The sequence below is a fragment of the Emys orbicularis genome, chromosome 13, assembly GCF_028017835.1.
Source record: "Emys orbicularis isolate rEmyOrb1 chromosome 13, rEmyOrb1.hap1, whole genome shotgun sequence".
NCBI lineage: Eukaryota > Metazoa > Chordata > Testudines > Emydidae > Emys > Emys orbicularis.
The window spans coordinates 12,398,300-12,417,233 of record NC_088695.1 but is presented as its reverse complement, the minus strand read 5'-3'; the positions used below and the strand labels follow the sequence as shown (position 1 = coordinate 12,417,233).

General features: G+C 47.8%; 1 pseudogene; it reads right to left on the bottom strand.

Moving 5' to 3' along the window:
* Positions 1–10,982: 10,982 nt before the first annotated feature.
* LOC135888339 (olfactory receptor 14I1-like) lies at positions 10,983–11,939 on the bottom strand (annotated as a pseudogene).
* Between the last annotated feature and the right edge of the window lie 6,995 nt (positions 11,940–18,934).

The following is an 18,934-nucleotide window of genomic DNA, read 5'->3' as shown; positions in this document are numbered from 1 at the left end:
GTCTGGAGGGGCCATGTGTCTGGGATGGGTCTGGCAGAGCTCCACTGCTCAGACATCTGACGAGCAGAGAGGGCTGGGCCTGATGCCCTGATTCAAGAGTAAAGGTTAGAAGAATTTCAGGGATCAGGAGACTCCTGCAGGGGATACAAAGGGGACCCAGGGTCAGGGAGGACTTGGGAAGAAGATCTCCAAGGCAGCCAGAGGGGAGGCCCGGCTGGAGGGACCTGCACTCCTGGGCAGGAACAGAACCCATCAGAGGGACTTAGGAGCCCAGGAGGGTCATAATGGCCTGGTGAGCCTGGAGAAGGCAGCCCCGAGATTCCAGCTTTTAACTGTTATTCGGTGTTAATAAACCAAACCGCAGAGGAGAGAATAATTCCATTTATACTGGCACTAGAAAAGGTTCAGAAAAGGGCAACTAAAATGATTAGGGGTTTGGAACGGGTCCCATATGAGGAGAGATTAAAGAGGCTAGGACTCTTCAGCTTGGAAAAGAGGAGACTTAGGGTATGTCTACACTACGAAATTAGGTCGAATTTATAGAAGCCGGTTTTATAGAAATCGGTTGTATACAGCCGATTGTGTGTGTCCCCACATAAAATGCTCTAAGTGCTCTAGTCGGCGGACCGCGTCCACAGTACCGAGGCTAGCATCGACTTCCGGAGCATTGCACTATGGGTAGCTATCCCACAGTTCCCGCAGTCTCCGCCGCCCATTGGAATTCTGGGTTGAGATCCCAATGCCCGAATGATGCAAAACAGTGTCGCGGGGGGTTCTGGGTACATGTCGTCAGGCCCCTCCCCCTCCGTCAGAGCAACGGCAGACAATAGATTCGCGCCTTTTTACCTGGGTTACCTGTGCAGACAACATACCACGGCAAGCATGGAGCTCGCTCAGCTCAGCTCACCGTCACCATATGTCATCTGGGTGCCGGCAGACGTGGGACTGCATTGCTACACAGCAGCAGCAGCTAACTGCCTTTTGGCGGTAGATGGTGCAGCATGACTGGTAGCCTTCATCGGCAATCTGGGTGTTGGCAGCCGTGGGGCTGGCAGCCATAGGGCTGCATTGCACCAGCCCTTGCCTTTTGCCTTTTGGCAGTAGATGGTGTATTACGATTGGTAACCGTCGTCATCGTACTGCAGTGGCTGTCCATCATGGGCACCTGGGCAGACATGCTCAGTTCTATTGAACTGTCTTGACAATGTCGGCTATCAGTCGTAGTATGCTATTTTCTGCCAAGTGCCCAGTATTTTCTGCTAAGCACCCAGAAGAGGCCGAGGGCGATCTGGGTGCTGGCAGACGTGGGGCTACATTGCTACACAGCAGCAGCCCCTTGCCTTTTGGCAGTAGATAGTATATTATGACTGGTATCCATCGTCGTCATACTGCAGTGGCTATCAGTCTTAGTACACTAACTGCCAAGCGCCCAGTATTTTCTGCCAAGCACCCAGAAGATGCCGAGGGCTATCAGTCATGCTGCACCGTCGTCTTAAGATGTAAAAAATAGATTTGTTCTGTATTCATTTGCTTCCCCCTCCCGCCGTGAAATCAACGGCCTGCTAAACCCAGGGTTTTGAGTTCAATCTTTGGGGAGGGCCATTCTGTGTGACAGTTGTTTGTGTTTCTCCCTGATGCACAGCCACCTTTGTTGATTTTAATTCCCTGTACCTGTACGCCATGTCATCACTTGCCCCTCCCTCCCTCCCTCCCTCCTTCTCCTGGTCCGTCAGATACTAGTTTCGCGCCTTTTTTCAGACCAGGCGCCATAGCTAGCACTGGGATCATGGAGCCCGCTCAGATCACCGCGGCAATTATGAGCACTATGAACACCACGCGCATTGTCCTGGAGTATATGCAGAGCCAGGACATGCCAAAGCAAAACCAGGACCAGCCGAGGAGGCGATTGCAGTGCGGCGACGAGAGTGATGAGGAAATTGACATGGACATAGACCTCTCACAAGGCACAGGCCCCAGCAATGTGGAAATCATGGTGTTCCTGGGGCACGTTCATGCCGTGGAACGCCGATTCTGGGCCCGGGAAACAAGCACAGACTGGTGGGACCGCACCGTGCTGCAGGTGTGGGACGATTCCCAGTGGCTGCGAAACTTTCGCATGCGTAAGGGCACTTTCATGGAACTTTGTGACTTGCTTTCCCCTGCCCTGAAGCGCCAGAATACCAGGATGAGATCAGCCCTCACAGTTGAGAAGCGAGTGACGATAGCCCTGTGGAAGCTTGCAACGCCAGACAGCTACCGGTCAGTCGGGAATCAATTTGGAGTGGGCAAATCTACTTTGGGGGCTGCTGTGATCCAAGTTGCTAGGGCAATGAAAGACCTGGTGATATCAAGGGTAGTGACTCTGGGAAACGTGCAGGCCATAGTGGATGGCTTTGCTGCAATGGGATTCCCAAACTGTGGTGGGGCGATAGACGGAACCCATATCCCTATCTTGGCACCGGAGCACCAAGCCACCGAGTACATAAACCGCAAGGGGTACTTTTCAATGCTGCTGCAAGCCCTGGTGGATCACAAGGGACGTTTCACCAACATCAACGTGGGATGGCCGGGAAAGGTACATGATGCTCGTGTCTTCAGGCACTCTGCTCTGTTTCGAAAGCTGGAGAAAGGGACTTTCTTCCCGGACCAGAAAATAACCGTTGGGGATGTTGAAATGCCTATCGTGATCCTTGGGGACCCAGCCTACCCCTTAATGCCATGGCTCATGAAGCCGTACACAGGCAGCCTGGACAGGAGTCAGGACTTGTTCAACTACAGGCTGAGCAAATGCCGAATGGTGGTGGAATGTGCATTTGGACGTTTAAAAGCGGGCTGGCGCAGCTTACTGACTCGCTCAGACCTTAGCGAAAAGAATATCCCCATTGTTATTGCTGCTTGCTGTGCGCTCCACAATATCTGTGAGAGTAAGGGGGAGACATTTATGGCGGGATGGGAGGTTGAGGCAAATCGCCTGGCCGCTGATTACGCGCAGCCAGACACCAAGGCGGTTAGAGGAGCACAGCAGGGCGCGGTGCGCATCAGAGAAGCTTTGAAAACGAGTTTTGTGACTGGCCAGGCTACGGTGTGAAACTTCTGTTTGTTTCTCCTTGATGAACCCTCCGCCCCCCCCCCACCCAGTTCATTCTACTTCCCTGTAAACCAACCACCCCACCCTCCCCTCCCCTCCCCCCTTCGAGCACCACTTGCAGAGGCAATAAAGTCATTGTTACTTCACATTCATGCATTCTTTATTAATTCATCACACAACTAGGGGGATAATTGCCAAGGTATCCCGGGATTGGTGGGGGAGGAGGGAAGGAAAAGGACACACTGCAGTTTAAAACTTTAACTCTTATTGAAGGCCAGCCTTCTGATGCTAGGGCAAACATCTGGGGTGGAGTGACTGGGTGGCCGGAGGCCCCCCCACCGTGTTCTTGGGCATCTGGGTGAGGAGGCTATGGAACTTGGGGAGGAGAGCTGTTGGTTACACAGGGGCTGTAGCGGCGGTCTCTGCTCCTGCTGCCTTTCCTGCAGCTCAACCATACGCTGGAGCATATCAGTTTGATGCTCCAGCAGCCGGAGCATCGACTCTTGCCTTCTGTCTGCAAGCTGACACCACCTATCATCTTCAGCCCGCAACTTGCTCTGTTCATCCCGCGATTCAGCACGCCACCTCTCCTCTCGTTCATATTGTGCTTTTCTGTAATCAGTCATTGACTGCCTCCACGCATTCTGCTGTGCTCTGTCAGCGTGGGAGGACATCTAGAGCTCTGTGAACATGTCATCCCGCGTCCTCCTTTTTCTCTTTCTAATATTCACTAGCCTCTGTGAAGGAGAAACATTTGCAGCTGGTGGAGGAGAAGGGAGAGATGGTTAAAAAAGACACATTTTAGAGAACAATGGGTACACTCTTTCACGTTAAATTTTGCTGTTCACATTACACAGCACATGTGCTTTTGTTACAAGGTCGCATTTTTCCTCTTATATTGAGGGCCTGCCGGTTTGGTGTGAGAGATCACTCACGCAGTGCCAGGCCACAGATTTCATCTTGCAGGCAGCCATGGTAAGACACAGTCTTTTGGCTTTTTTAACCTTCTTAACATGTGGGAATGGTTTCAAACAGTAGCGCTCTCATTTCCCATACCAAGCACCCGTTGGGTTGGCCATTTGAAATGGGTTTGCAATGTAAAAGGAGGGGCTGCAGTTTCAGGGTTAACATGCAGCACAAACCCAACTAACTCCCCTCCCCCCCACACCCAATTCTCTGGGATGATCACTTCACCCCTCCCCCCCACCGCGTGGCTAACAGCGGGGAATATTTCTGTTCAGCAGAGCAGGAACGGGCACCTCTGAATATCCCCTTAATAAAATCGCCCCATTTCAACCAGGTGACCGTGAATGATATCACTCTCCTAAGGATAACAAAGAGCGATAAGGAATGGATGTTGTCTGCATGCCAGCAAACACCGGGACCATACGCTGCCATGCTTTGTTATGCAATGATTCCAGACTACGTGCTACTGGCCTGGCGTGGTAAAGTGTCCTACCATGGCGGACGGGATAAGGCAGCCCTCCCCAGAAACCTTTTGCAAAGGCTTTGGGAGTACATGAAGGAGAGCTTTCTGGAGATGTCCCTGGAGGATTTCCGCTCCATCCCCATACACGTTAACAGACTTTTCCAGTAGCTGTACTGGCCGCGATTGCCAGGGCAAATTAATCATTAATCATTAAACACGCTTGCTTTTAAACCATGTGTAATATTTACAAAGGTACACTCACCAGAGGTCCCCTGTGTGCCCTCAGGGGATGGGAGCACGCCTTGGGTGAGTTTGGGGGTTACTGGTTCCAGGTCCAGGGTGATAAACATATCCTGGCTGTTGGGGAAACCGGTTTCTCCGCTTCCTTGCTGCTGTGAGCTATCTACATTATCTCCATCCTCATCTTCCTCATACCCCGAACCCGCTTCCCTGTGTGTTTCTCCAGTGAGGGAGTCATAGCACACGGTTGGGGTAGTGGTGGCTGCACCCCCTAGAATGGCATGCAGCTCCGTGTAGAAGCGGCATGTTTGCGGCTCTGCCCCGGACCTTCCGTTTGCTTCTCTGGCTTTGTGGTAGGCTTGCCGTAGCTCCTTAATTTTCACGCGGCACTGCTGTGCGTCCCTGTTATGGCCTCTGTCCTTCATGGCCTTGGAGACCTTTTCTAATATTTTGCCATTTTGTTTACTGCTTCGGAGTTCAGCTAGCACTGATTCATCTCCCCATATGGCGAGCAGATCCCGTACCTCCCGTTCTGTCCATGCTGGAACACTTTTGCGATCCTGGGACTCCATCACGGTTACCTGTGCTGATGAGCTCTGCGTGGTGACCTGTGCTCTCCACGCTGAGCAAACATGAAATGAAATTCAAACGTTCGCGGGGCTTTTCCTGTCTACCTGGCCAGTGCATCTGAGTTGAGAGTGCTGTCCAGAGCGGTCACAATGAAGCACTGTGGGATAGCTCCCGGAGGCCAATAACGTCGAATTCCGTCCACACTACCCCAATTCCGACCCCCTAACACCGATTTTATCGCTAATCCCCTCGTCGGAGGTGGAGTAAAGAAACCGGTTTAAAGGGCCCTTTAAGTCGAAAGAAAGGGCTTCGTCGTGTGAACGTGTCCAGGCTTAATTCGAATTAACGCTGCTAAAGTCGACCTAAGGGGGGACATGATAGAGGTATATAAAATCATGAGTGATGTGGAGAAAGTGGATAAGGAAAAGTTATTTACTTATTCCCATAATACAAGAACTAGGGGTCACCAAATGAAATTAATGGGCAGCAGGTTTAACTCAAATACAAGGAAGTTCTTCTTCACGCAGTGCACAGTCAACTTGTGGAACTCCTTACCCTGAGGAGGTTGTGAAGGCTAGGACTATAACAGTGTTTAAAAGAGAACAGGATAAATTCATGGTGGTTAAGTCCATTAATGGCTGTTAGCCACGATGGGTAAGGAATGGTGTCCCTAGCCTCTGTTTGTCAGAGGGTGGAGATGGATGGCAGGAGAGAGATCACTTGATCATTGCCTGTTAGGTTCACTCCCTCTGGGGCACCTGGCATTGGCCACTGTTGGTAGACAGGATACTGGGCTAGATGGACCTTTGGTCTGACCCGGTACAGCCGTTCTTATGTTCTTATGTTATGTTCCAACGCACCAATTGCAGTGGGATGTTTGACTGGGGAAGGAGAGGAATTGAGGCAGTGACTGGGTGTGAAAGTAGTTTGTGTAAGACCCTGTTACATGCAGCCTTTGGCTCTCACCCAGATCCTAATCCAGCAAAGTGCTTAGGCATGAGTTTAACTTTAAGCTTTCAAGGGACTACTCACCTGGTTAAAGTTAAGCGCATGCTGAAGTGATTTCCTGAACCAGGGCCTTTGTACAGGATATTCAAGGGGGCGGGGGGGTTGAATTCATAATCATTAGTGTTCAGCATGGATCCTCCAATGATATAAATTCTCATTGCGCTATTGGCTTCAATGGCACTATAACAATTTACACCAGCTGAGGATTGGCCTCTTCATTTTTAAGCTTTCTAATTCTTCAATTTATCCAGTCAAAGAAAAGAAACAGCGTGTTGAAAATGTATCCACATGAAAGAGCTCTAAGTTCACACACCGAGTACATCCGATGAGGTGCTTGTTAATGAGCTGTGGAGTAAGAGAAATATTCATAGACATACTTTGGTGAATAATGTTTAATAAAGAATACTTACAAGAAAATCATGATCTGGACATAGACAGTCATGGCAGGAAAAGAGGCACAATAATTAGCATAAACTAATTCAGAAACAGAAATCTATCATTATGACATAATTAGCTTGTGTTTTAGGACAAGGAACGGTCCCATCACTCTGTCTGTCTAATCACATACTCCTCTTTTATCTATCATATACATAGTCTACACAACAATCTACAGAGAAGGAATAAAAAATAAATCAACCAAATTCTGAGCTCCTTTCTCAGCTTGTGAGCAGATCGACATGGGATGCTGCATGGAATGCCAGATCAGTGCAAGTGACGGCACTTTTCCATATACATCAAGGTTAGAACAAAATGACCCCAGACAAGTAACTTACACCAGTGTTTATGTTACCACTGATAGGGAATAGCCAGCATGGATTTGTAAAGAACAAATCGTGTCAAACCAATCTGATAGCTTTCTTTGATAGGATAACGAGCCTTGTAGATAAGGGAGAAGCTGTGGATGTGGTATACCTAGACTTTAGTAAGGCATTTGATACGGTCTTGCATGATATTCTTATCGATAAACTAGGCAAATACAATTTAGATGGGGCTACTATAAGGTGGGTGCATAACTGGCTGGATAACTGTACTCTGAGAGTTGTTATTAATGGTTCCCAATCCTGCTGGAAAGGCATAACAAGTGGGGTTCCGCAGGGATCTGTTTTGGGACCGGCTCTGTTCAATATCTTCATTAATGATTTAGATATTGGCATAGAAAGTACGCTTACTAAGTTTGCGGATGATACCAAACTGGGAGGGATTGCAACTGCTTTGGAGGACAGGGTCATAATTCAAAATGATCTGGACAAATTGGAGAAATGGTCTGAGTTAAACAGGATGAAGTTTAACAAAGACAAATGTAAAGTGCTCCACTTAGGAAGAAACAATCAGTTTCACACATACAGAATGGGAAGGAGTACGGCAGAAAGGGATCTAGGGGTTATAGTTGACGACAAACTAAATATGAGTCAGCAGTGTGATGCTGTTGCAAAAAAAGCAAACATGATTCTGGGATGTATTAACAGCTGTGTTGTGAGCAAGACACAATAAGTCATTCTTCCGCTCTACTCTGCTCTGGTTAGGCCTCAACTGGAGTATTGTGTCCAGTTCTGGGCACCGCATTTCAAGAAAGATGTGGAGAAATTGGAGAGGGTCCAGAGAAGAGCAACAAGAATGATTAAAGGTCTTGAGAACATGACCTATGAAGGAAGGCTGAAAGAATTGGGTTTGTTTAGTTTGGAAAAGAGAAGACTGAGAGGGGACATGATAGCAGTTTTCAGGTATCTAAAAGGGTGTCATAAGGAGGAGGGAGAAAACTTGTTCACCTTAGCCTCTAAGGATAGAACAAGAAGCAGTGGGCTTAAACTGCAGCAACGGAGGTTTAGGTTAGACATTAGGAAAAAGTTCCTAACTGTCAGGGTGGTTAAACACTGGAATAAACTGCCTAGGGAGGTTGTGGAATCTCCATCTGTCATAACTATAAAGGGAAGGGTGACAGCTCTCCTGTGTACAGTACTATGGAATCCCTCCTAGCCAGAGACTCCAAATCCTTTTACCTGTAAAGGGTTAAGAAGCTCGGGTAACCTGGCTGACACCTGACCCCAAGGACCAATAAGGGGACAAGATACTTTCAAATCTTGGGGGGGGAAAGGCTTTTGTGTGTGTCCTTTGTTTAAGGGGTTGTTCGCTCTTGGGACTGAGAGGGACCAGACATCAATCCAGGTTCTCCCCATCTTTCTAAACAAGTCTCTCTTATTTCAAAATTGTAAGTAAAAGCCAGGCAAGGCGTCTTAGATTTACTTTGTTTTCTCAACTTGTAAATGTACCTTTTACTAGAGTGCTTATCTTGTTTGCTATACTTTGAACCTAAGACAGAGGGGATTCCTCTGAGCTCTTTAAGTTTGATTACCCTGTAAAGTTATTTTCCATACTGATTTTGCAGAGATGATTTTTACCTTTTGCTTTAATTAAAAGCCTTCTTTTTAAGAACCTGATTGATTTCTCCTTGTTTTAAGATCCAAAGGGGGTTTGGATCTGTATTCACCAGGAGTTGGTGAAAGGAAGGAGGGGGGAAGGGTCAATTTCTCCTTGTTTAAGATCCAAGGAGTTTGGATCTGTATTCACCAGGGAATTGGTGAAAGGTTTCTCAAGGCTTCCCAGGGAGGGAATTCTTAAGATGGTGGCAGTGGACCAGAGCTAAGCTGGTAGATAAGCTTAGAAGTTTTCATGCAGGCCCCTACATTTGTACCCTAAAGTTCAAAGTGGGGATACAGCCTTGACACCATCTCTGGAGATATTTAAGAGTAGGTTAGATAAATGTCTATCAGGGATGGCCTAGACAGTATTTGGTCCTGCCATGAGGGCAGGGGACTGGACTCGATGACCTCTCGAGGTCCCTTCCAGTCCTAGAATCTATGAATCTATGAATTGAGCCCAGAGACATTGAGCCAGAACCTCATCAGTATTAAACCCTTGATGTCAATGGAGCTACTCTTCATTGGCACAGGTGTAGCTGAGATGGGAATCTCACCCTTACATCTCCGTCCCATTCGCTTTCTCCATGCTGCCTTTAGCAACATTTGGATCCCTGTGTATATTGGCTGCTGGCCAAGTCCTGACCCCTTTGAAGTGAGTGGCTTTAGCCCATTGACTTCAATGGGATCCAAATATGGCCTCATTATCCAGAGTCAGTTCTTCTGTAGGAAACACTGGAATAAGTTTCTCTTCAAAAGGGCCTTCCCACCATAGCAAGAATGACACAGATGTTATTTATTTATTTACATTTACATGAATAAAAAAAGAAGCCTATCTCAGGCTCTAGGCATGTTACAATTAGTCATTTCAACAGGAACTCAATCATCCAGATAGCTACAGAAACTCTTTTCCATCCCTTCATCTTTGTGGGAAGCAAACCTTTACCTCTCTCAGAAAACCCAGACAAAGAGATAACACATTGCCCTCCCGAATACATGACAAATTACTGAAACCCCCAATCATCCCCCCCCAAAGAAAACAAACCAAAATCCTAAAACCAAATTGACCAAATGATAAAACAAAACAATAGCCAGATGAGCTAGCCATTACAATCTGGCCCGGTACCCAGTTGTACAGCCACTCATCTCATGAAAGTGGACCCAATCACTGGGTGCCATGTACGTCCAAGGTAACTGCATATGGGTAGAGTCTTGTCGTTGTTTCTAGCTCTGGGGCTCTAGGAACCATTCCCCAGCTCAGACCTCTGGTCTAATGCCCTTCCTTTGGCAGTGGGAGGCCACTGTCCAGCTGCCTTAGAGCTCAAAACCAGTGTCTGAGTTTCCCCAAGCCCCCAGGTCACTTACACACACTCTGCCAGAGCTTCACCTAGTCTATGATCACTCTGGGATCCTGGTTGAACCCCTTTAAGAAGAATGTGACAGGAAGGCGAAAAACACAGGTTTAGTCTTTCCTACGTGCGGGCATGGTCGGCCCCTCTCTGCACAGAACAGAACAGCACTGTTCAGTAGGCCCCCGTCTCTGTGCCAGGGGTTCAAACTGTGAAGTTCCATCTCTGACATTCATGCCTGTGGGCCCCCTGTATAGAAAAATTGTTTTTCCCAGAGGGTGGGCAAGTAGTCGAAGGACAAGAAAACTCGATGGCCCCAGACTCTAGACTTGATGGCTCTCAATGAGGTCCTCCAAGGAGGTATCAAACACCTTTCCCAGGCAGAGCAGCTGTCTGGAAAGCAGCACAACAGGCTGCCATCGAGCCAGGCCAGACTTGTGCTGTCACCGTGCCAATATTTCTACACATACTACAACAGAGTTCACAGTTTAACACCATCATACCCCACTCTGTTACACAAGCAAAAAATTAGTCAAAAGCTATGGCACCCCAAGAAAAGTGTATGCCCTTCCCCCCCCAAAGACACAGAGACTTCATGAGGTCCACTGGGGACTTGATTATGGCTATTCATTTGAGGTGGAAGGTGCTCGGATAGTGTGGTGATGGGTGGCAGTAGAAAAAACATGATAGATAGATAGGTAGAGTCTCATCTTATTTACACTGGGGTAAATCTACAGTAACTCCACTGACTTAAGTGGTGTTTGTCTGCATTTTTACCTGTCTAAATACACCTTTCTGCATAAGCAAATGGCAAAGCATGTTCTCATAGAGACAATAATGTCATCAGAGGGTTACATTTATAAAGAAACAGGATGAAATCACAATCAAAGGGAAAACATGGACAGTTTATTTTTGGTGAATAACCTCCACGCAATCAGTTTCCTCAATGCAGCTTTGATCTCCTTGTTCCTTATGCTGTAGATGATCGGATTCATCACTGCTGGCAGCACGGAATAGAGAACAGCCACCATGAGATCCAGACCTGAAGTTGAGCTGGAGGTGGGATGACTGTAGGCAAAGTTAGCAGTGCAAAAGAACAAGGACACCACGGTGAGATGAGGGAGGCAGGTGGAGAAGGCTTTATGCCGGCCCTGCTCAGCGGGGATTCTCAGCACTATGGTAAAGATGTGAACATATGACACAATTATTAAAACAAAGCAGCTTGAGGCTAAGCACACACTAAAGGCAATAGCCCCAGTTTCACTGAGGTATGTGTCCGAGCAGGCGAGCTTGAGGAGCTGGGGGATTTCACAGAAGAACTGATCCACCATATTCCCTCCACTGAAGGTTATTGCAAATGTGTTCCCAGTGTGGAGTGCAGAGTAGAGAAAAACACTGATCCAGACACCAGCTGCCATTTGGATACAAGCTCTTCTGTTCATCACTCTCTCATAGTGCAGGGGTTGGCAGATGGCGACGTATCAGTCATACGCCATGACTGTCAATAAAGCAAGATCTGCTGAAACAAAAAAGTCAAAGAGAAAAACTTGGGCGACACATCCAGAATAAGAAATTGACCTGATGTTCATGAGGGAATTGGCCATGGATTTGGGGACAGTGACAGAGATGGAGCCGATGTCTAGGATGGACAAATTCATCAGGAAGAAGAACATGGGGGTGTGAAGATGGTGGTCGAGGAGAACAACTGTGATGATGAGAAGATTCCCCACCAGGGCTGCCAGGTAAGTCACTAGAAACACCATGAAGTGTAAAATCTGCAGCTCCCGAATGTCAGAGAATTCCAGGAGAAGGAACTCGGTCACGGTGGTTCGGTTGGACATTTTCTTCCTCAGTATATCATGTGATGGCTGTGGAGGGAAGGAGAAGGGCAATGGTAAGGATTAGTGTGACAGAGAAATTGATCCTGATTCTCTCTCTGTAATATCTCATAATGTGAATGTCAAAGGTGCACAGCACTCGTAACTTCCATTGACGAGGAGTCACGAGTGCTCCTCACCCATCAGCCAGAGCACTAATCAGATGCATTATCACATTAGTGAAAACTGGATTATTTCACTTAAAGTCAATGGAGCAGGGTCAGTTTACACCATCTGAGGATCTGGCCCTAGATAAAATGCAGTATGAAGGATGGAAAAAAGTACAATCCAAATCCAACAATTCTAGCCAAGATGGTTCCCTATTGTGACAAACAGCAACCCCCCAACTTGGACATGAAACTAACATACTAAAATGACACCACAGCCTGATTCCCACTTTCCAGAGAAATACGACATTGACTCACCCAGCTTCTTACGTGGCAGCTCATCTGTGATGATTCCTCCACATAGACGGCCTTCTACCTATTTAGAGATTGATTCATGGCACCAATCCTAGCTGCACTTCCATCTCTGTGTGCTGATGGGCTAGGAGTGTCGCTCAGTTTCTGCTAGTTTGTATTGTTTCCCTCTGTGACTTTATGTCTGTGCTGTGCAGGTCAGTGGCAGTCAGGAGACTTAGATTATGTTCTTGTTTCTGCCACTGACCTGCTGGGTGACCTTGGGCCAGTCACTTCCCCTCCCTGTGCCTCTGTTTCCCCTCCCTCCCTTTCTCTGCCTTGTCCATTAGAACTGGAAGCTCTTAAGGGGGTGGACTGTGTCTTACTATGTGTATGTTCTGTGCACCTCTCAACAGCACTGCCATTTAAGTGGCAGTAATATAGAACAGAGGAAATGGTGCTAGAGCAGGCGATCTGGGTTCTAATCCTATTGACCTTCTGTCTGTCCTTGAGCAGGGTCAAGATAGAAAGGTTTTGTCTGGGGGCGTCAACTCTGTCTTTTAGCATCATGGTGCTTAAAATATATTCTGTGGGCTATCAACTTTGCTTTACTCAGTTTAACCATCCTGGAGCTATCCCTTTGAAACAGTTGTAATAGAGCGAATGGGTTTGAAATTGTGGTATTAGTGGAAAAAATTAATGTTCCCTACCCTGGTACAAAGCTAAGTTTCCAATTCTAGCTAGACAGATATTTTCTGCTTTAATTATTTTAAAGGCAAATTGGGTTTTCAATTGAACACCTTTTCATGGAAAGTCTCTGCTATCCTCGATATATATTTTGTTTTTCCAAGGACAGCAGAGGCTATTTTTTTTTCCGTTTTCAACAGCTTTTAGTTAAAATTGTATTCTTCTCAGTTGCCACAATGGAACATGATTGGATTTTCACAATTTCTATGAACAATCCATTTTTGCTGCTGAAATATAAACAAAAAAAAGTCTGACTGATGCAGGTATTTGATTAAATTGATAGTAAAACTCTTCATGAGTTCCAATTGTCATGCATATTTATGTTCTCACATGTGCCCTGTATATCAATACCCTAACGTATTTAATTGAAATAGGAAACTTATTGTGCTGGTCTTTGTAGAATTTTTCCCAACTTGTGATGCATTTGATCTTCCTCTGCTAGAGAGATAATGTCCAAATAATCCTATCTGTCTATCATGCCCCCATCACTATATTATCCAGAAACTGTTTCCTGACTTGCTGGGTCCCTCTGCAGTTCCTAGCAAACAGGGATCCACTCCACGGATATGTGCTCTCTGCTGCCCTCTTTGGGCAGGGTTGTCTGAGAGGTGATGGACTAAATGGGATCGGAGACTGAAAGCCCCTCCCAGCTCTAGAGCTGATCCTGGTTTGTGTAGGCACCAGACATGGTCACAAACTAGGATGTCCCTGTTCTGGGGCTAAATAGCTGAATCCGGTCTCCAGGGTTCTGAACCCAGCTCTGATCTCACCTCTGAAGCAAACCACCCTGACAACCTGCACTAGCTGAACCTAATGTCAGTGAACAGCACCCTCCCTGGATCTCACACAATGGCAGCATCCCTGGAAGGACCCTGGGCTAAAAATAAGGGAGGGCTGAGACTGAAAGGGTGTCCCAAAGGGGTTGCACAATCAAATATATATTTATAGCACAGACATGTGATCTACAGTCGCTAAGAGCCTAGTGGCACGGGAAGCTCAGCTAGCCTGAAATAGCCTGTTCCTTCATTAACTCCACATAGTTACCTCTGGGTGAGCAGAGATTTCCCCCCTCCCCTTTCTCCTGCATTGCATCAGCAGCTCTTGGAGTACAGCCACTAGGGGAACCCACAGCTCAGTCTGGCTGGGCTGATTGAATTAGGTCATTAAGAGGTACCAAAAGCAAACACTAAAAACTAAGAACCACGTCCACACTTGTGTAGCTAGGGCTATTTTTGCCAACTGGGGATCTGGCTCTTTGATTTCAATGGAGCAATGGCTGATTTACACCAGCTGGGGATCTAGCCTGTTACACAGTTTCAAATCCACATTCTTTGCCTGTGAGTTTAAACCAAAGATGAGATAAAAGTTCTAAACCCGTCTGCACTTCCTTAGTTCTTTGTTCCATGGGATTAATTGCAAGTGTGTAACTTTTAATGTTAAGGAGCGATTCATTCCCACTAGGGACAGAACTTTGGAGGAATTCACTGGTGCTAAGATTTTCTATGTCTGAGCTTTCACTTCTATTGGGATGAATGGCCCAACCTTCTTTCTTTCTTAGCAATTACATTTTTTTCTTACCGCGGGCAAGACTATAATAGAAGGCTCATTAGGCTGTAGGTGAAATGCTGCATGGTATTTTGATAATGTTTAATTCATACTGGTTGTGGGTATGTCATGGAGACTGAACAAATATGAAGGGCCAGATCCCCAGCTGGTGTAAATTGGCATAGTGCTATGGAGCTGTGCCAGTTTACATGAGGTGAATGTCTGTACTGTGGTGCCTAGTTTGATGCTTATTCCTCTATCAGTGTTCTCATTGTTTAACAGCACAATCCCGTTTTAATGCTCATGGAATATTCCGAGATCATGGTTTATAGACAGAAATCTGAGAGATGGGTACTCAGCCAGTAAACAAACTAAGAAATATTATAATATAGTTAAAGTTGTGTTGTGACTACCATTTAAAAGTCGGCTTTCTAAGGCATCAAAGGCCAGGTCTACACTAACCCCCCCACTTCGGACTAAGGTACGCAAATTCAGCTACGTTAATAACGTAGCTGAATTCGAAGTACCTTAGTCCGAAGTTACCGCGGTCCAGACGCGGCAGGAAGGCTCCCCCGTCGATGCTGCGTACTCCGCTCGCCGAGCTGGAGTACCAGCGTCGAAGGCGAGCACTTCCGGGATCGATCCGGGGCACTTCCGGGATCGATCCGGGATCGATTTATCGCGTCTTAACCAGACGCGATAAATCGAACTCAGAAAACCGATTGCTTACATCCGGACCCGGATGTAAGTGAAGACGTACCCTAACATTGACATGCTTAGTCAGATTCCTTTGAAAATTGGTGTGCTTCCGGAGGGTGCAGGATAGGATGAGTAAACTGAATTAGGAGTCATTTGAGCTAGGGGTTGTGGAGATAAAAAGGGGTTTTCTAGGTGGGTTTTTTTGTGCAATGCTAGAGCTCAAACTATTGATGTGATGAGGGTCAAAAATGTCTCAGTTTGTCGAGTTTATTCATGCTATCTTTGAGGGACCCAAACTGTATTTAACACAACGTTCACTTTTTACAGTCTGCATGCACCAGTACAGAAAAACAGCTGGAGACTTTCCATTCCAGCCATTTTATATGCTTTGAAGCTTAAACCTTGTAAGTGCTCTAAAATCTGGTCACTCAGATTGCTTTGAAGTTTGGTGTGCCTCCGGGGGGCACGGGGTAGTGATAGTGATCCAAATCTGGGGTCATTTGACCAAGGGTTTTCTGAGTTACAGCCCCCCAAAACAGTTTCCTGTTGCTTCCTTATCCTTAAGAAAGGGAGAGGTTCTAAGGAGTGGATGAATCACAGACCTCATTGAGATTGATGGCTGGGCAGTGTCCACGCACCAAAGCACACAGTATGGAGGGAAGGAAGGGCTCCCCCATGGAGGGGCCATGTGCTCTTCTCTGGGAGGAAGGGGCCCTCCCTGCCATTCTACTATGTCCCCAGCTTGTTCTCATCTCTTCTCACTGCACCCTGATCTCAGCAGCTCTGTCAAGCCAAGGGAGCTGGGCCAGAGGCACTGAGCAGTCGGATGGTGATATACCTGACTATGGCTGATCCCCTTCCTTCTCTTAGCGGGTTGAGGTTTTGGCTCCTCACTGAAGGCCAGGTTTACAGAGGTGTTGAGGGAGCGCAGACGGCACAGACTGGAACTGGAGTTTTGGTGGCTGTGGCATCTCTGCAATTCAGGCCCTTCCTCCATCCTGCTCATGGAGTTGAATTCACTTCTAGCCACGGCACCTGCTCTGACTCATTCGCCTTGATGCTTCCTGGACACCGAATGGCGATGGCATGGGAATGACTTTCCGGGGCCTAGAGGTGAGAGGCCCTGGGTCCCACCCCCAATCTCCTGAGCCTAATCCGACCTCTCACCTTGTCCCCATCAGCTAGGCAGCTTCCACCAGGATGGAGAAGGCTAGGACCAGCCCAGCCTGGCAGATGGACAGCAGGGGGCTGTAGATGGCCAGCAGCACCACCTGCAGGAAGGATCTTCTCTGCCCCCCAGAGACTCTCTCTCCAAAGACCTAAAAGCAACAGGGCACGAACCTTTGGCAGATTGCACAGAGACAGACTCCAAATCCTGGGGCTGGGACGGTATCGCCCTATAGTGGCCCCGGTGGAGGTCTCAGGTCCCACTCTCCGCCCTATTGACGTTGCCCCCAGCCTTTTGCAGGGTGCAGTAATGCACCCCAGGGTAGGATCTCACCGTGTCCCCGATCCAATGCCCAAGACAAGGCTGTTCTGCTTCCTGACTCCTGATGGTGCTGGGAAACCCCCACACCCTCTCTGTGCTCCCACAGGGGGCTGGGACTCCAGCTGGTATCTGGTCAGGCAATAGCTGGGAATGTCCTTCCCCGCTCGCTGACCCAGCAGCTCCTTTCTCAGACACTCGGAGAGGAATTATTTCAGCTCAGTAGTAATGTGGACACGAGAACGAATGGATATAAACTGGCCGTGGGGAAGTTTAGGCTTGAAATTAGAAGAAGGTTTCTAACCGTCAGAGGGGTGAAATTTTGGAACAGCCTTCCGAGGGAAACGGTGGCGGCGAAAGACCTTTCTGGCTTCAAGATTAGGCTTGATAAGTTTATGGAGGGAATGGTTTGAAGGGATAACGTGATTTTAGTCAATTAGGCATTAACGTGCCATCGCGGGTAAAATGAGGATCCGGCTGTAGAATCTTGCCTGTATGCTCGGGGTACTGCTGATCGCCATATTTGGGGTCGGGAAGGAATTTTCCTCCAGGGTAGATTGGCAGAGGCCCTGGAGGTTTTTCGCCTTCCTCCGCAGCATAGGGCAGGGCTCGCAGGCTGGAATATTCTGTTGTGGGTGGGTCAGCTTTTGTGGCCTGCATCATGTGGGAGGTCAGACTAGATGACCATATTGGTCCCTTCTGACCTTAAAGTCTATGAGTCTATGAGTCTATAACCAGGGAAACAGTGGCCGGATCCCTTGAGGCACAATCCTGCATTGACTCACCCACCCAGGGGATCCCCTTTGTGCCATGTAGCGATGGATCCCTGTAACACACACAAGCCAGGGTCATTAGTGAGGCTCCAACGCAGGCCCCTCACGTTCTGTTAAGCACCAACCACAGGGCACCAGACTGCCTTGGGGAGCGAGAACCTCTAACCCCTGTGAGACCCAGGAGATGTCCCTGAGAAGAGCCACTGGCTCCTCCCTAGGGAGACCCAGAGATAAAGGAGGGCCCTTGGGGAATCGACCCTTCTCTCACACAGATTATTGGAGACAGGGAGGGAATTGTCCTGAACCCTCTCTTCACCCCAGGGAACTGCAGACGTGGGCAGGGATTCTGAACCCCTGAATGATGAACAGCATGTCAGGAAGGAGACAGGTCAGCCGTGACTGACCACCTATCACCACAACCTCTGATCTAGTGAGACAATTACAGGACATAACCCAAAGGACATGGACAGAATCCTGAAAGCAGCAAAAGTCCTTCTACAGCTCTAAAATCAGGGAGCCCCATACTCCTCCAGGTCTCTAAGTCTCAGTCCCATGGGGAGGGGAAGGGGATCATTTTTGCTCAGAGCTCCGGTATGAAACTGCAGAAAAACCTGAGAGTCTCTGGATAAAGTTGAGAAGTGTGAGCAACAAGGGTGATGTCGTGGTCGGAGTCTGCTATAGACCACCAGACCAGGGGGATGAGGAGGACGAGGCTTTCTTCTGGCAACTAGCAGAAGTTGCTAGATTGCAGGCCCTGGTTCTCATGGGAGACTTTAATCACCCTGATATCTGCTGGGAGAGCAATACAGCAGTGCACAGACAATCCATGAAGTTTTTGGAAAGTTTAGGTGACAATTTCCTGGTGCAAGTGCTGGAGGAACCAACTAGGGGCAGAGCTTTTCTTGATCTGCTGCTCACAAACAGGGAAGAATTAGTAGGGGAAGCAAAAGTGGATGGGAACCTGGGAGGCAGTGACCATGAGATGGTCGAGTTCAGGATCCTGACACAAGGAAGAAAGGAGAGCAGCAGAATACGGACCCTGGACTTCAGAAAAGCAGACTTTGACTCCCTCAGGGAACAGATGGGCAGGATCCCCTGGGAGAATAACATGAAGGTCAAAGGGGTCCAGGAGAGCTTGCTGTATTTTAAAGAATCCTTATTGCAGTTGCAGGAACAAACCATCCCGATATGTAGAAAGAATAGTAAATATGGCAGGCGACCAGCTTGGCTAAACAGTGAAATCCTTGCTGATCTTAAACGCAAAAAAGAAGCTTACAAGAAGTGGAAGATTGGACAAATGACCAGGGAGGA